This window comes from Micromesistius poutassou, assembly GCF_964030765.1.
Source record: "Micromesistius poutassou genome assembly, chromosome: 9".
NCBI lineage: Eukaryota > Metazoa > Chordata > Actinopteri > Gadiformes > Gadidae > Micromesistius > Micromesistius poutassou.
This window is the reverse complement of record NC_140279.1, coordinates 14,499,764-14,518,465: the sequence shown is the minus strand read 5'-3', so window position 1 is coordinate 14,518,465 and position 18,702 is coordinate 14,499,764. Positions and strand designations below refer to the sequence as shown.

The following is an 18,702-nucleotide window of genomic DNA, read 5'->3' as shown; positions in this document are numbered from 1 at the left end:
AGCTAGGCCTCAGAGCTCAGTGCTGGTGTAGCAAGACCCCCGGAATAGATACTCTTTCTCTCTCACTCTCTCACTCTCACTCTCACTCTCTCTCTCTCTCTCTCTCTCACTCTCAATCTCACTCTCACTCTCTCTCTGTCTCTCTCTGTACTTACATACTCACCCACTCACTCACTTACTCACGCAACCACTCTCTCTCTCTCTCTCTCTCTGTCTTTCATTCTATCGTTCTCTCTCATATCTCACTCTCTCCATATCTCTCCCTCTCTCTGTGTCTGTGTCGCTCTCGTTCTTTCTCTCTTTACCTCTCTCTCTCGCGCACTGTCTACGTCTCTCTCGTTCTTTCTCTCTCTCAACCTCTGTCTTTCTATCTCTCTCCATCTCTTTCTCTTTATCTCTGTACCTCTCTCTCTCCGTCTATGTCTCTCTCTCACAGTCTTTCCCTCCGTCCCCCTCTCTATCAATCTCTTTGTTGCTTTGTTGTTCTCTTTACAATCCACAGAAAAACGCTTTTGTTTCTGGCTGTTCCAGTTCTCTCTCTCCATTCTCCGGCTTTGTCCCACGCCCCTTTGTCCCCTTGTTATCCTGTTCATTTCTCTCTCTCTCTCTCTCTCTCTCTCTCTCTCTCTCTCTCTCTCTCTCTCTCTCTCTCTCTCTCTCTCTCTCTCTCGTGCATGCTCTCGTTCTCTCATTCTCGCGTTGGAGCTCTCCTCTCTCTCTTTTTACAAAACAAAACACCTCTCGTTCTCTGACTATAATGCCTGCTCTCTCTCTCTTCTCTCTCTCTCTCTCTCTCTCTCTCTCTCTTTCTCTCGCTCTCTCATATGATCTTTGCTAATGGAAGAGGGAGGGGGGCTATTTCGCTGTCGACCTTAATGAGAAATGGCATGCAATCGCCCTACACCCCCCTTTCACCCCGCCAAACTCACCGGCGCATCAACGCAGATGACAAAAACCCAGAGGTTGGAATCCAGCCTGGGTGACTTTGGATTGCTATTTTAGAACCCAGTCAATATCTATTGATGAGGAAGATGAGGGGGAGAGCAGAGACAGAGGGAGAGAGAGAGAGGGTCATGCATATTTGATAGTGCATCATACACACTGGGCAGAATTTAAAGTAGCGTGTGTGTGTGGATGAAATCGCTGTATAATTGATAGGTTCTCTGTGATAGCTTTGTCATGTCTTTTGCTCGATTGGATATTATCGATTATCGTATGGGGACGTGGAAGGGGGGAGGTGTGGCGCTGGATTTGGGGAGTGAAGTGGATGCTTCGGTGTAGTCGTTGCCGTATGATTGATGATGATTCCACTGGAGGATTCCACTTTTAGTGGGCTCTTATGGCTAAACTGCGCTTTTCACACGGCTCTCTCTGGTTCCTCTCTGGTCCGTTTGGTTTGGTATGGGCCTGAACTCCTTGGTGTGGGTTTGTTTTGGACAGGTGTGTTAGCACTGCCAATTAAACTGGGATGCGGACCAAAGGACTGACTGCACCGCTTTGTTAAAGGGCATGGCGGCGTCCTGATTCCACAACAAACAGGATGGCACCGGCGAGATATATATTTTCAGAGCTGCTTTGGACGTGGACACAGTCACACGTTTTTTTTCAAAATGTCTAAATCGGTCACTGGAGTGAAGTCACTTTGTCTGTGTTTGACGGAATAAACGGAAAGGCTGGCGTCCTTGAGGCGGAAGATGGTTATTGAAGTATTATTTATGTAGTGAGGACAGTTGCTCTGGTTTGTAGTGTATTCACTGAAAACAAACAGTTTGGTTAGGCCTTGTAATTGGTAAAAAATGGGAATTCTTGTCTTGTTTGTTTTTGACTGCTCACTGTGTTGTGCTGCAGTAGTCAGAGTGTACTCTAATGGTCTTTGACTGTTTTGACTTTTTTTTGAATCAGGCTCCCTTTCAGCAAACAACACAACTGTTTGCTATGCTTTTGATGCCGGGGCCTGACAGAGAGCTGTATGAACAAGTAAACTGTTACTAGTCCTGACTAGTGAAAAACACAAAACCTTTGTTCTGCTCATCTCTTTGTACTATCAAAACAATTAAATAAATCCAGGCCAGCATGGTTCTCCAGAAGCATCTCTAAACGAAATCAGTCCAGTGCCTTTCTTCAAAGACACATTTTACAGTTAGAGCTAGGGTTGGCAATTATTATAGAAACATTTTATTTATTTTCATCATATTTGTTGAAATTCTCTTTATACCCCGCCAGCAATCAATAAATCAAATTTGCTGATAAAAAAAGGAAGAAAACTTGTATCTGTGGCCACACAGGCCTGTAATAAGCTTATCCAATCATTTCATTCAGCTCAAATGAAATGTTTGGATTACCTTACCTGTCTGTCTGCCTTTGAACCAGGCTACCTGTGCAATCACTGCCGCATGGCCAAGCGTGTCTTCCACAAAGCTAGGCAGAGCTATCGCTAAGGTAGCAAGCTATTCATGTGTTATAGGGAGTGGCAGTTGGATACTTACTGTGACTGCTTTTGCCAAATTGCCTACCATTGCTTCAGTGTGCTTCAGAAAAGGGTTTGATGCCATATTTCTTATGTTTTAATAACACAAAGTGATTAATATAAAAAGGCACAGTTAGATATGTTGTAGGGGAGGCTTTTATTTATCAAGTTCAATCTCTCATTCTGATTCAGAGCCGCGCCGCCTTTAATCAAAATACCCCATCTCTCTTCACAGTCTGCTTTGAAAGCACTGCACATTTCGGAAATATGTGACGATTATTGATTCTGTGATGATTGTCGAAGATTAAATGATACAAAACAAAGCAGCCTCGCTGAAGAAATGAATCATATATATAAACCATTTCGGTTGGCATGCGGCTGCAGTACAGCGACCCTCAACTCAAAAAAAAAAATGTAGTGCTCACTATAAAGCATACTTACTCACTGCTGAACTGTGGGTTTTTTTGTCCCTCACAGTCAGAGTCTCTGAATAAACGGTTCCAACCCAAACGGTGTGTAGTGGCTGGCCTGAAGAGACGAGTTGTATACGCTCTGTCGTTATGCTTTCACAGTACGAATTAGTGAAGTGGCTGTTTGTGGACAAAACACAACATGGTGTCCGGCTGTGACTCTGAATCACCTCTGAAACAAACCACATCCACCAGCAGGATGTATTCAATCCAAGTACACACATACTGTACCTACACACATACCCCCTCAACCACACATTCCCCCTTCAAACACACCCAAACACGCACGCACGCACGCACGCGCACGTGCCCTCTCTTAACTGACAGCTCTGAGTTGAACTTCTCCTGTTTCACGTGGAAGACGTCAGTGAGCTGGAACAGAAAGACCCTGCCGCTCCCGGTAACCCCTCTGAATACTCCTCCACGCTAATTGGCCCGGTCCTCTGATCCTCCCGCCTACCGCAGGTTTACGTACGGGAGAAGATCTCCTCCCCCAACCCCCACCGCCAATTTTCATTTCCTTCCTTCGTGGCCCCGTACCTCCAGCTCCACCCTTCACCTCCACCGCCACCTCCACCAATCCCAGGGTCTAATGGGAGCTGCTCGATAGCACGGATGCGGAAGAACTCTCTCTCTCATTTCCTCTCTCCTCCTCTCTCTCTCTCTCTCTCTCTCTCTCTCCTCCTCTCTTTCTCTCTGTCTCTCTCCCTCTTTCTCCTCATCTCTCCCTGTCACCCCCTCTTCACAGACCGTGCTCCCTCTATCTTCAGATCTTCTTATCTTCCTCTATCGCTCTCTCTCCCCGTCCCTCCCTCTCTCACCCCTCTCTCCCTCTCTCCCCTTCCCTCCCTCTCTCACCCTTTTCCCCCCTCCCTCCCTCCCTCCCTCCCTCTCTCCCCCTCCCTCCCTCTCACCCTTTCCCCCCCATCTCTCTAAACCTCTCTCCCTATCTCTCTCCATCTCTCCACGTCCCTCCCTCTCTCACCCTTTTCCCCCCTCCCTCCCTCTCTCCCTCTCTTCCCCTCCCTCCCTCTTTCCCTCTCTCCACCTCCCTCCCTCTCTCACCCTTCCCCCCCATCTCTCTAAACCTCTCTCCCTATCTCTCTCCCCCTTTCCCCGTCCCTCCCTCTCTCACCCTTCCCCCCCCATCTCTCTAAACCTCTCTCCCTATCTCTCTCCCTCTTTCCCCATCCCTCCCGCTCCCTCAGCATCAATCTCTCCCTCCATCTCCTTTTCCCTCAAACACACACACACACACACACACACACGATGTATATGGGGGTATCGTGAGCTAGCCCGGTTAATGAATGGCGTGTCACGCGTATCAATCAGCTGCCCGTGTAGGTGTCATCGCAACACTCCACGACCGCCTTGTCGTTGTTGATGGCGACGAGGAGGAGGACGACGATGATGATGATGATGATGATGATGATGTTGTTGTTGTTGTTCTGGTTACCCGCCTCGCTCCGGCTGGCCTCGATTGCTACCATGGATTTTTTTTTTTTTGCCGCCAGCCTGCGGGGGGTGGGGGTGGGGGGTGGGGACCCCTGAGTTGTGGTCGTGTTGTGGTAACGGCTTTCACGGTGAAATAATGCTAGAGCTCGCTGGAGAGGAGACGGCTCCCATTAGGTTATTTTTTTTTTTTTAAATTGGCCACGTCAAGTTTCATTTTAGGAATAGCAACACACAACACATCTATTACTCTTGTCTCACACGCCGGAATCAATCATAAAAAAAAAATCGGTTGTCTAATGCAATATTCAACTGTTTTATGAATGATGTATAGGCGACTTTTCAGCTTTACGGGGTAAACTATTCAAATCACACAGACAGCAGGTTTTAATGTATCTTAATGTTTTTTATATTAACTACCAGATATTTTACCATAATAACCCCCCATATATCTGTGTCTGTCTGTCTGTCTGTCTGTCTGTCTATCTATCCATCCATCTATCTGTGTAATCCATCACATTAGCATGTTTTGCCGTCATGCTGAGATCAGGAAGTGTTAAGGGGCTGTAGCAGCAGCTGTAACCCAGCAGGCACTGGGGCACATGACCCCCCCCCCCTCCAGCTACGCACAGATACCCCCCCCACACACACACACACACACACACACACACACACACACACACAGGCACACGCACACACGCACGCACGCGCACACACTCATACACACACATACCAACCCTGTTGGACCAGTAGGCTTACAACTGGGAATGCAAATAGCAGTCCCTGGTTGGCTGGGCGCAGTGGTGGGGTCTTCTGTGAAACACACACACACACACACACACACACACACACACACACACAGCAAGCTGCATTAACAAGGTCATTTGAGAAATACCAAATGATCTGGCTCATAAATTCGGAAAATGTTTAACACCTACTGCTGTATCATTACAGTCAGTGAAGAGCAGAGGATTGTGGGAAAAAGAGAGTTGGGAGACAAGCCCAGTCAAGTTGTGCTGGAGTCACGGTAGTGTTTTTTGCTCCTTGAAGTTAGTTTCATCTTCCTTCAAGCTGTTATTTTCGCTTAACCAATTTAAATCACCCGTTTTATTTCTATACAAATAAAAAAAAACATGAATGACATACCCTGGACAGAAAATATTAATATTTTCTGTTTCTCTTTATTTTTTCTATTCTCTAGGGTCTAGAGTTTGTCACACTGCTTTTTATCTCTCTCTCTCTCTCCCTATTTCCCTCTCTCTCTCCCTCTCTCTCTCTCTCTCTCACTCTCTCTCTCTCTCTCTCACCCGCACTCTCTCTCTCTCACCCGCTCTCTCTCTCTCTTGCCCGCTCTCTCTCTCTCTCTCTTGCTCAGGGATCATTCTCACAATAAGTGTTTTCCTTTGGTTAGCTTCTAAGCTGCTTTATCTCTGAATCCAGTAGGGCTCGAGTTAGCCACTGTTACCCAATGCTAATCTCAGTGTGTGGCAACCGCCGCAGCCTATTCACCGCCCCCAACCCCCACTCTCCCCTGCCCTCTTTTTGGTTGGAAAGTCTTTGTTGACTTTCCAACTATTTGATTTCACCCAAAAAAAATATCAACGCCAGAGTTCGCCATCATGTATCGCGTCTCTCCTCACCCCTATTCCTCAGAGTACACGCAGCAGTGGCGACTGGTGATAGAAATTGTTGGTGGGGCGCAATAATAGAAATAAATGAATTTGGTAGATTTGATTTCCTGTATTCTGGTGCATTTTGGGGATGGTCACTACCTATTACCTATTACCTACTATTCATTCAGATTCATAGCCTACATCCTGACTTGCAGGGCCTGGGCAAGCTTACAAGCTTACCCATTGTTGTTATTATGATATTGAGGCAAATCATGATCACTGTCCTATAGCGTCCATTTTTGTGTCTCAACGGCTATTTCAAATGCAGTTAGAAATATGGGACAGTTGCTTTATATTGTTTATATGCTACAGGCCGAAAGACTAAACTAATATGTAACTTACTTGCTCCTTTTAAGTATAAAATTGCTTGGGGAGTCCAATTCCTCCACTGAAATGGGTGGAAAGTGCTTTTACAACTCTCTGCTAGTTAGCGATCCATCTCTTCTCTGCTGTGTTGCGCGAGTGTTGCTGAGGGAGGTAGCCTAATTGATTGATTCGCTGAATTGTCCAATCGTGTGGTGATTAAAAAAAAACAGAAAAGCCATAACATTGGCCTGGGACACACACTGGTGCGACCCGATGGCGATTTATTTTGCGCCAATGAAAAGCCGTCTCTGCTTGATAGACAGCAAAAAGTTTGCGAGCTTACGTTGACCTCAACTTGGCCAGCGCCCCTGACCTGAAGGAGGGCTTTATTTCGAATGACCAATAACTAGCCTAGCCCAAATCATTGACATTCAGACGCATTTAAATAGTTGCTGGCAGTTGCAAGTACGGTCTATCACACAATTAATCGAGGATAAACGCTATGTATTTTTGTTGATTTATTTTGTATGTATAATAGTTTATTCAAAGTTGGCAGATATATTTGAGTGAATATTTAATGGAGGGGCGGCGCCCTAGCGCCCTCTATTGACCCACCGCCACTGACACGCAGGTTCAGTAAGCGATATGGAGGACTATCAACTCCTGCAGATGAAATAATCCCTGTTGTTGTTGTTGTTGTTGTTGTTGTGGTTGTCCCCCGTCTTCAAAGTTCTGTGGTAGAGGCCTGGTTACCTCACATAGCACCAGCACTGGGGCGGGGGGGGGGGAGAGAGAGAGAAAGAGAGAGACAGACGGAGAGAGCCAGAGAGAGGGACAGAGAGGGGGAGAGAGAGAGAGAGAGACAGACCCTGACTTGAGCTAGGGCAGGAGAAATTGCGAGTCAAAAGGATATAGCGCTGTGCATTAACAGAGGAGCGAGTCTGAGAGCTCTGCAAAATGATTCACCAGTGAATTCACGCTGGAGTATTAATCAGATGGCCCGTGTCGCCCTATTTGAGGGTGCAGTAGAGGAGGGAAAATAACTGCCTTCCCCCACACCTCCCCACCCCTCTCGGCCCAACCCAAAGGAGCCCTTAAAGTGGAAACATTCGGTGGAGAAAAAGATGAATTCCCCCCATTTTCCCCACCTGGTGTGGTGCGCATCATTTAATGTCGTAATAATCATTGCGTACACACATTTCCCCCCACCTTCAAACGAAATGATGAAACCAAACGTAAAGCGCCGTGGAGGGAGGTATTGCGCGGTGGAAACATATGGCAACACGAAAAAGGAAAGCCAGCAGCAACGTCCCAAACACACACACATACACACACACCCTCAAGAGTTTGATGCGTTGTCTGGGCGTCCATGTAGAGGCACGAGAACATCCAAGACTCTAAAGACAAGACTTCCAAGACCGTACGCAATCCTTCATGTGGCCTAGTAGTTAACCGCTGTGCGTACGCGCCGTTTCCGACGCCTTTTTTTTTTTACCTGTGCGTACGCTGTGATGCTGGCTGCTGTCGACATCAACACCAGGAGCCCTGTTCTCTGTGTTATGGATAAGCTCCGCCCACACCACGGTGCTTGTTCTACGGGGAGCAGGTGGTGCGCAGTTTGCTAACAGAACCGCGGGGAGATTCCTGATCCCCTGTACTCGTCACTTGTTGTCGGCGGGATTAGCTCCGCAGCGTTTTTTTAGCAGGTGTTCTTTTCACGCGACGCGCAACGTTGTATCGCTCAAACAAAGGATAGATCCTCGTATTTATGCAACTTTTGAATTGAAAAGTGGGTGTTCGCCTGCAAGAACGTCCTCTGCCGACTTACGCACGCGCACGCACGCACGCACGCACACACACGTACGGATGCACACACACACACACACACAATGCAGGAGCAGTACGACACGACACACTGTAGATTTCCCCGTTGTCACATTATTCCATCTCTCTAAATGCCAGCGGTGCCTCAGCCCAGAAATGAGTTCATAAGATAATCGGATTGGGAGTGACATCTCTCCACAGGAGGATCAAACGCAGAATGAAAGTTACTGCCTTTTCTCTGCGTTCTTCACAGACTACTCAGAGAGCTCACTCACCCAAAAAATCAGAGGACAGAATGAGAATGAGAATCTTGTGTGGCCGGAATCAATTATGAGGTGAGAATCCGATTATCAAGTGAGAATGTGATTAAAGAAGTGGCCAGCAGGTGTAGATTAAATTACGGCCGTAAATTGAGCCCAGTGTGATCTCACGGCGCCAGTGTGAGAGACGGACAGACCATTAACATTTGCCAGGGCGGGCCACAAGCGGTAAAAAAGTTTTTCGCCTTTTATCTAAGTCTCCCCCCCCCCCCTCGCCCCTTTCAGGACATCTTAGCCTCCAGCCGAATCTCCATCCCCCCTAAGAAATTATCCGTAGGAAATCCCATTCCAAACTCTGAGGTAGGTCGACCGTATGCAACATTGTTCCTCCCCACCTCTCGAGGGACATCCTCCGCCATACCGCAATGCACGAGGGCATCTTGTCTCCATCCTCCCGCTCTTCCGCCGTCTCCTCGCATGATCTATATCTCCCCTCCCCCCTCCCTCCCCCCTCCCCCCTCCCCCCCACCCAACCTCCTTCCCCCCCCCCCTTTTTCTTTTCTTTGTGTCTCCATTCTGTTAATAATACATAAATGTCCTCTTTTTTTCCCCTCTTTTCCCTCCCCCCTCCCCTCCCCCCTCTATCTACCCTGCCCCACCCCCCCCCGCCCCCTCCCTCTATCCCCCCCCCCCCTCCCCCCCACCCCCCTACTGTAGCAATGTTTGAAACCACCACCACTAGTGCTGTCTCACGGCCAGGTCAGTATATGTCACCTCACCCTGTTGTACAACACCGTACGCCCAGCAGAGAGGCCCATCGCCTGACCCTTACCCCCACCCCCCCTGACCTCTGACCCCTTTGTCCCCTCCCCCCCCCCCCCATCTGTGTATCTCTCGCTCTTGTTGTGTTAGTCCACTGGGCGGAATGCCTGCTGGTTGTAGCGCTGCTCATTCATTTCGGAGTTGTTTTCATTCCCTCCCTCCCCCCTTTACATGAATGCCCGTCATTGGTTGGTTGGTTTCAATTGGACGGGGTACGTTCAAAGTCTTTTGTGTGAGTGTGTTTATTTGACCTCATGTGAGCGACCCAACCCTGCCTCATCTCAACAAACCCTGCCCACCCCAGCAATGGCGTCATCAAACTGCCGAAGCTTTTCCCACAATGCAATGGGCTTCTAGGATGGCTTTCGCACATCCACCCAAACCATCCTCTTCTCTCTTCCTCCTCCTCAATGCTGGCAGAGTGCAGTGTGCATGAAAAACAAGGGTCTGTTTACATCTACATCTACATAACTCTCCTGTGGTTTTATCTCTCTCTCTCTCTCTCTCTCTCTCTCTCTCTCTCCATCTCTTTCTTCTTGTATTGTTATGGCTCTCTCGCTCTATCTCTCTCACTTTATTTTGGCATCTGCTCTCTCTTTTCATGTCTGTGTGCTCCGCCTTCGCTCTTCTGGTCAGGTGGAGAGGCCAAAACACTTTTAGAACCATATTTTTATCTATTGCTCCACCACTGATTTCACAAGTGCTTTCACTGGTCGTTGACTATTGATATAATTAGTGATTCACTAGTGTTTTCACTGGTGGTTCACTATTGATATCACAAGTGGTTCACTAGTGTTTACACTGGTGGTTCACTATTGATATCACACATGGTTCACTAGTGTTTTCACTGATGGTTCAGCATTGATATCAAAAGTGTTTCACTAGTGTTTTCACTGGTCGTTGGCGCGTGATTTCATTGGCGGTTTACTGGATTTTGTTGGTTGTTCACCAGTGGTTCACTGGTGCCGTCACTGGCGCACTAGTACTGCTGTCCAGACCTTGTTTTCATACCCCCACTGCTTGCTACTGTTCTCCAGCTCACAGTAATCCCCTCTGCTGTCTTTTCTACCCCTGTAATGATTTAAAGCAAGCCCCAGAATGTAATCCCCCATGCTGGTTACTTTATTTTGCTTAATGCTGTTCACGCAGACACACACGGACATGCATGCACAAACACACACACACAGGCACACACACATACACACATACTCATACGGACACACAGATGTGCATGCACACATACACAAAAAAAAAAAAAAAACATACGTAGGCATACACACACACACACACACACACACAGACACGGACACACATGGACACAAATGCACATAGACACACGTCCACACCCACACACCTTAACACTGGCGTGCACACACACACACACACACATGCACGCACGCACACACACACACACACACACACACATACACACACACAAACATCCATATACACACACCTAAACACAGGCATGCACATAGACACACGCACACACACACACACACACACACACACACACGGACACACATGCCCACACACACACACACACACACACCAGCTCTTCATATTCTCTCTTGTGGACTCTAAAGTCTGCTTCGCAGGCGACATGCTAACAGATTTGTGCTAACTCAAATGACGGCGCGTGCGGCGGGCTCTTGCCGTCCTAATCACCCCGGAGGAGGATAGGAAACACGGGACGAGTCCACAGCGCTGAGTGCTTGTGTGTTTTCCACCTGCTCCCTGAATGGGCCCCCACGGCTCCTCCCCATGTTGTCGTATGGAGACACAGAGCCGGATTAGCATGCGTTTTGCCTGCGTCACAGCAGCAGCGTGCATGTGAGTCAAATGGAATTAGCCAAAGAGATGGTGTCAGATCTCAAGTTGAAATCAGCCCGTCAGCCCCGGCAGGCCCCTTCCCCCCCGAAGTCCCATTTGATGTAAGACGTGCAGAACAAATGACAATTTCATGGTCCAAAGGGCCACTGGCGGTGTCAACGGCGGAGATAAACTAACTCCACAGCCCACTGTTTCTTGTTGTGTTTCAACTCCCAAATTGCATCCACTGTTTTTTTGTTTTGTTTGTTGTGCCCGCAGACAAAGGGATTGGAAAAAGAAAAAAATGTTTAGACCCCTGTGTGTAGGAACTGATACTGCCCTATTGCTGTAAATCATTTTAAAGGCAAAACGTAGGAGAAAGTAATCTTTGCAGAGGTATAGAAAATGCAAGTATCCTTTAGCAACAAATGAAATGTGTTTATGGAGCAGCGAGGCGTTATCTTGATAGGGTTGGCATTAATTACTTTCCTTTTTATACTATTTTATTTATAAATTGTATGTTTTTGGGCATCAGGCTAGTAGTTGTTGTAGCTACCATGTAGTCTACAATTGTTAAGTTGGCCTCAGGATAAGGTAGTAGTAGTAGTATTCATAGTATATATTCATAGTGTTGGCTTAATGCTATCACATCAACATATTTTAAAGTAGACAGTATAGACATATTTCTTATTTACTCAGGTAGTAACGATTCCTAAAATGTTGAACGCATTATTTGCTTTATATTGTTTATTTCAATACAGAAGTAGGGACATTGATTTCTGTTTGCAGTGGAAGTGCATTGTCTGTGTGTGTGTGTGTGTGTGTGTGTGTGTGTGTGTGTGCGTGTGCGCGCACGCACACAGACACTCTTCAGCATACGGGTAATATGTGTTTACCTAAGCATAATGTACTGCAGTAATACTCTGTAACAGCTGCCACGTGTCACCCCAGCGTGAATGTGGATCCATGATAATGGAGGATGCTTCCAAAGTGCCTGCACTGCACGCACAGACGCTCACAAATTCATTTCAACGGCAGAACGAGATTGTACTTAACACTGTCATGATCCAACTGATGTTGTCGTCTCCGCCAATGTCTTTCTTAAAGGATCAGGCATTTAAGTAATTTCACATTTAAGTCGTTTGTGCGTAATGCACGTGGATGGCTCTGATCTCCCCGATCCAGTGTTGTGTTTCATCTGCGGAAGCAAACAAATGCCACAATCAGCATGTGAGGTGGACTGAGACGATGGTCTGCGGATAGTTGTTGGTGTTGTTGTTTATAGATATTGTGCGTGTATCCCCACATATCATGGTCTCTATATGAACCCACATAGCCTTCAAACAAGTGTGTGTGTGTGTGTGTGTGTGCACACGCTCCCATCCCGTATTCCTGGTGCAATCACACTGAACTAATCACAGAGGAGGTAACTCTAATGTCTTCATGAATCTTGGATGGAAAGCGACACACTCACACTCACACACACACATACACACTTACACACTGACACACTCACACGCACACACACACACACACACACACACACACACACACACACACACACACACACACACACACACAAGCAGTGGCACACACACACACACACACAAACACATTGCGTGGTGGAGCAATGGGGAGGCAGGATGCCTAGAAGACGGATGGGGCTGTGCATGTTTATGTGTCTTGGTAATGTCTTGGAGAGGGCTATAAAACCCTGGGATCTGCAGCCTGATGACTGCCCACATGATGGAGCAACCTTTGAGAAGACACTGATTTGTGATTCATCAGTTCAATATGTTTTCTCCTGATTAAATCAGCCCCCCCCCCCCCTCCCCACAGGAAACAAGGCTGTTGTTCTTGGAGGTTACTTTTTTTATTAAACTGTAAGGCTGGGGCGATGCTAGGGTTTTGACCTTTAGGTCAAATGAGACGTGTATTTGTGATGTCCCCAAAGGTTTTCTTCTGACGGCTACCCGCTAGGAAAAAAAGAGGGACATTCAGGTCATTGATGATTTGATAAGGTTATTTCTTATACATCCATGGGTTATATATGATAAATTACAATTTGCTGATTGGTCCTTCGACTTCTTCCAGATAGCCCCCATAACAGTTTGGATGAGACCTAGATACAAGTGGTCAACTTAATATCTATAAGAAAAACATGACATTTCCGGGAGGAGCATGACATTGAGGCCTCAGCTTTACTTAATAGGGTCTTAAATTGCCCATGCTGTAAGGGTTGAATTTTATTTTAAGGGTGAACAGTATCGCTGGCTCGTTGGCAAAACCTGTCTTTTATGCTAACCATGTATCCGAAATGCCTTGTCGCGATCCAGGTTTGATTCCCACCTGCGGCCCTATATGCTACATGTCGTTCCCTCTGTTCTCCAACCCACTCTCCTGGCCCTCTCCACTATGCTGCCCATGAGGGCCTCATGACCATAAACATATATTAAAGAATATATCCACATTTTAACTCCTACATATTACTGTGGCGGTTTTCATATTAGATTGGGACTCAACAGAACTCCAATGAAGTCATCAACACAGGAAGGGGACCTGGTTAAAGCTGCTGATTCCAAGCTTCCTATTCATTGATGGTCCTCTGGAGGGAAATAACATAAGAAATGATGCCATTTTACATATCGCCACTAACAGGAAGGGAGTTCTTATTGAAACCAACAGCCCTAATACACGTTCTGCTGCCGAGCCCGGTACAGGAAACACATGCAGTCTAAGAAGTCATTAGGAGTAACTGTGATTAACAGAGGTAAATATAACCATTTAACATGTGTTGACATCAATTAGGGCCGCGCACATTGAGCAATGCAGTGTGGGAATAGGGGAAGGTGGTCTTCCTGTCTGCCCTTGAGGAATGTTGTTTTGAGATAATTTCAAGAAGGGATATGTCTTGTTAATATATATATATATATATACACACACAGTATATATAAGAAACATACTGGTTGGTCCAGAGTGCAGCATCAAAGAGATAGCTCGCCTTATTTAGTATTCTGCCGATGTTCTACCCAGTCACACACACACCACGCACAAACACACACACCACACTCTGTTCTCTACAACTCACACACATACACACACACACACACACACACACACACACACGCGCGCGCACACACACACACACACACACACACACACACGCACACACACACACACACACACACACACACACACTCTCTGTTCTCATACATGCACGTACGTGCACACACACACACACTCACACACACACACCGCACACTCTGTTCTCACACACACACACACACACACACCCAAGACACTCTATTGTCACACACACACACACACACACACACACACACACACACACACTCTCTGTTCTCATACATGCACGTACGCACACACACACACACACACACACACACACCACACACTGTTCTCACACACACACCCAAGACACTCTATTGTCACACACACACACACACACACACACACACACACACACACACACACACCCCAAGGCGTAAGGAGCCGTTCTAATCAAATTATTAGCAAGCATGTAGCCGACTTTATTTCTGTTTGAAACTGAGAGTCGTTCCCTTCACTGGAAAACAACTTGAAACAAGGTTAGGACACGGGTCCCGTCTCCCAAATCCTTTACCCACCTATCAGATCTCCACGCAGAAGACGAGTCCCCCCAAGGCACACTGAACTGGTATAGAGCAGGAAACGAGGGCCTGCCTCCACCAAACAAACAACCAAACAACTTGCCATTTGCATGTGCAGACTAAAGTGAATGTGCTTGTCTCTACCGGGTGTCACAAGTAAATACGAGTTAACCATGGAAGGAAACGCTCATGAGCACGTTTGATACCGTGTAGTGTGACGTCAGGTTTTTTTTTTTTTTTTTTATGTATTCATATGAAACCCTGTTGAATTAAAACAAAACAAATCCTTATAGCCATAGCCTTATAGTCTCTAGCTGTGGGGAAATATTGTTGGACCTTTCTTTTAACTGGATCCCTTACATACATAATGCATTGTTGACTGTGTTGTTTAAAAGTCGATATGACGTCAACTTGAATGTTTGTCTTGGAGGGAATTAATACCCAGTGAGAGTTTGCAATAGCACATTAAAGTGGCCTCAGATGTTGAGAGCTTTATAGAGCTATTGAAATACTAGTTTATTTTGTTGCAATCTCTAGAAAGCTTCACTTTTGTCTGTCTGTCTATCAAAGGGTTTAGACTTCAGGCTTTATCAAAAAATATTCACACTTTTGCAACTCATAGCCAAGAAAAGTTTTTTTGCATAGAAGGAAACCACAGCTATCGTCTCAATGGCTCTCAGAGGCCCATATTTGAGGAAACCCCCTTACTCTAATCCTCAGAGGAGCAAGGAAAACCTCCATGTAGCCTGGGCAGAAAGGGAACAAATCTTGGGCGCAAACACTTAGGTGCTATTAGCTGCCAGTTGGGCAGAAACAACTCACAAATATACAAAATATACCGTAATCCCTTTGTGTTAGTGCAATGAAGGACTTTTAAAATCTATTTCTATTATATACTATACTATTACTATTGTCTATTATATTTAGCCATTACACATTGGAGCACACCCTAGACGCTGCACTGTCTTGCGTGTGGACATTAGTCACCCATAAACCAGGAATACGTTCCTGTTGGTCCGCTTGTTTAATGGCACTTTCACTGTGCGCGCTAAACTCTGTCTAAACGATGGACTCCTTACCATATGGCCACGCATATATTACATCACGTTAACATTATACCTCAACAATGAAACACATGCATAATGGAAGAACACAAGACACACCGCCACGCCTGTTGTTAGGTCAGGTAGCTAACTATACATCCGCCTTGGTTGGCTCTAGGGATGTTGCAATACTCCATTTAAAATTGAACAGTTCAACACGCCATCCGCGGTTGTATTCTCGGTTGAGAATTGTGGCATTTTCGGTTTTGCAAAAAAAAGTTTTTGTTTGACATCCTTTATTTATTTTATTATACAATACACAAGAATGTGTCTGAATGTAAACCGTTTGTGTTCTTTTAAGCTTATGAGCAAAATGAAGAAATCATTTTGTATTAAGAAAATAGCTATATTTTTTCTCCTCCGAAACTGACCCAAAACCGTGACCCAAGAACCGTGACCCAAGAACCGAGGTTTGTATTGAACCGTGGGCTATCTGCATTGTGGCATCCATAGTTGGCTCATCACTCCGGATAGCCAGTAGGAAGTGTCCCTCGCAATAACAGCCTCGTATCTATGAGTGCTATAATTGCGTCATTGTAAGTGTACTCTCCATTCTCTATTGGATCGCCGCCAAGGCCGTATTTGCAGCGGATCTTCTTTCTGTCCTTTATCTCCCGCCGCTGACAGTCCGTCACACAGATCGCCCTCTGTCGCACCTTGCGTCACACGCTGCCGGGCGGCCGGGCCGTCGGTGGCAGAGCTCTGGCCTTCAAACATTAGCGCGTTTCACATCTCAGACGCACACGCTCCCTTCCCCCGCCCTCTGAAAGATGGTGGAAGCAGGTTGAAGATGATGCTCAATAAAGATTAAGAAAAAACCTCTGAGAAACTCAATCTTCACACTGCTTCCCACATGCTATGGCAGTGACCCCGCACCCTTTATATCAGCCATAGCGGAGCTGCTGAATGCTGACAGGAGAGAGAGGGAGAGAGACCTAGAGGCGGATGGAGAGAGAATGGCAGAGCTGCTGTCTGACAGGAGAGAGAGCTAGAGGCGGATGGAGAGAGAATGGCAGAGCTGCTGTCTGACAGGAAAGAGAGGGAGAGAGACCTAGAGACGGATGGAGAGGAGCTGCTCAACGTCTGACTGGAGAGAGACAAAGAGAGAGAAGGGTGTGTTTTGTGTGTTTGTGCTTGCTTGTGTGTGTGTGTGTGTGTGTGTGTGTGTGTGTGTGTGTGTGTGTGTGTGTGTGTGTGTGTGTGTTTTTGTGTGCGGGCATGTGGCGGCGTGTCTGTATATGAGTATGTGCATGCAAGTGTGTATGAGTGTGCATATGTGAATGTGTGTGTGTGTGTGTGTGTGTGTGTGTGTGTGTGTGTGTGTGTGTGTGTGTGTGTGTATGTGCGCCTGTGTGTGTGTGTGTGTGTGTGTGTGTGTGTGTGTGTGTGTGTGCCAGCATACAGTGTATGTATGTGTTGGTGTCCATGTGTGTATGATTGTGTGAGTGCATGTGTGCCTGTGTGTGTGTGTGTGTGTGTGTGTGTGTGTGTGTGTGTGTGTGTGTGTGTGTGTGTGTGTGTGTGTGTGTGTGTGTGTGTGCCAGCATATGGTGTGTGTATGTGTTGGTGTCCATGTGTGTATGATTTTGTGTGTGTGTGTGTGTGTGTGTGTGTATGCATGCGCTCCAACCTCTCTCTGTGTAGCGGTAGTGTTAATGCAGTGTGTAGCAATGTAGCGTTACAGATTCAGCCGTTGTCTGTGGTATGCGCAGTGAACCCTCCAGTACATGGGACCCGCTAACCTGCCAAGGTCGTTGAGGCCGGTACATCCGGTGGCGAACGCCACATCAAGTGAACACATTGCTAACAACGTTACAGTAGACTCACAGCGCGGAGACAGGGCAGAGCATTGCCAAAGCACAGACACACACACACACAGACACACGTACCAGCTCTTCACTTGAACGTTGAAACCAACACTTGATGTATTTCTGACAGCAAAATGCCAATGGAACATAAATACCCATATTCCATACAGCAGATGTGTCGGCTTATGCTCCACACTCAATCTGTGTCTGATGTGCGTGGACGTGTGCATCGTTATGCACGCCGTTCTCTCCCATCATGCTCTGAGAGTCAGACAGCGGCATGTTTCTCATGCACCCAGTCCCCCCCCCCCCCCAATCACTATCATCTCTTCCACTTCCCCCCTTATGTTCCACTCATCCTTAGATGGTCATATTTCCCCCCCCCAAGCCCCCACATCAAGGGAACCCCCCCTGAAGCATGGTGTGGGTCTGGATGCTCCCTCTGACCTTCATTTTGCTGTGACCTGACCCCCCTGCTCACAGTCCTCTCTGAGAGGGGAGTCACAGGCAGATGGCATATCATACATCATGCTTGACACCCCCCCCCCCCCCGCTGCACCCCTCCACCCCACCTGGTTTCCCCTGGAAAGCATAAATAGACCGCAGGTGGCCATTTGCTCAGAAGCCGGCAGCTTGTGCAAGCATGCAGGACTACAGCAAATTATTTTTTCCTTTCAAGTGGCATGTGATGCGAGCCGCGGCACATATAATGCATCTCCTCCTCCTCCTCCTCCTCCTCCTCCTCGTCTGCCCTTGTTCCTTGGCTGAATTATATAGAAAGGCGCTGGAAGCCCACAGGCTGTTCTACAACAGCGCAGGCCACCACCGACTCCATCATGTATGAAGGGGGTCGCAAAACAAAATAAAAACACATGGCCCGAAACCCACCGTGCCTTTTTTTAGAAAAAACGCAACGCTCACACATTCACAGATTATTATCTTGCGCCGGGATACACTTGAACCCTGCCCATGGATAATCTCCCGACGTTACAAGTGTGCCAGTTATTCTAATGCAGGAGCACGGGCTGAATTGGTGAACAGTTGCGTCCGCCTTCTGA

At 47.0% G+C, this 18,702-nt stretch overlaps 1 protein-coding gene across 1 annotated transcript in view; it reads left to right on the top strand.

The window, feature by feature from the left end:
• negr1 (neuronal growth regulator 1) overlaps positions 1-18,702 on the top strand; it is a 129,581-nt gene that overhangs the window by 93,874 nt on the left and 17,005 nt on the right. The gene's annotated exons all lie outside the window — the stretch shown is intronic.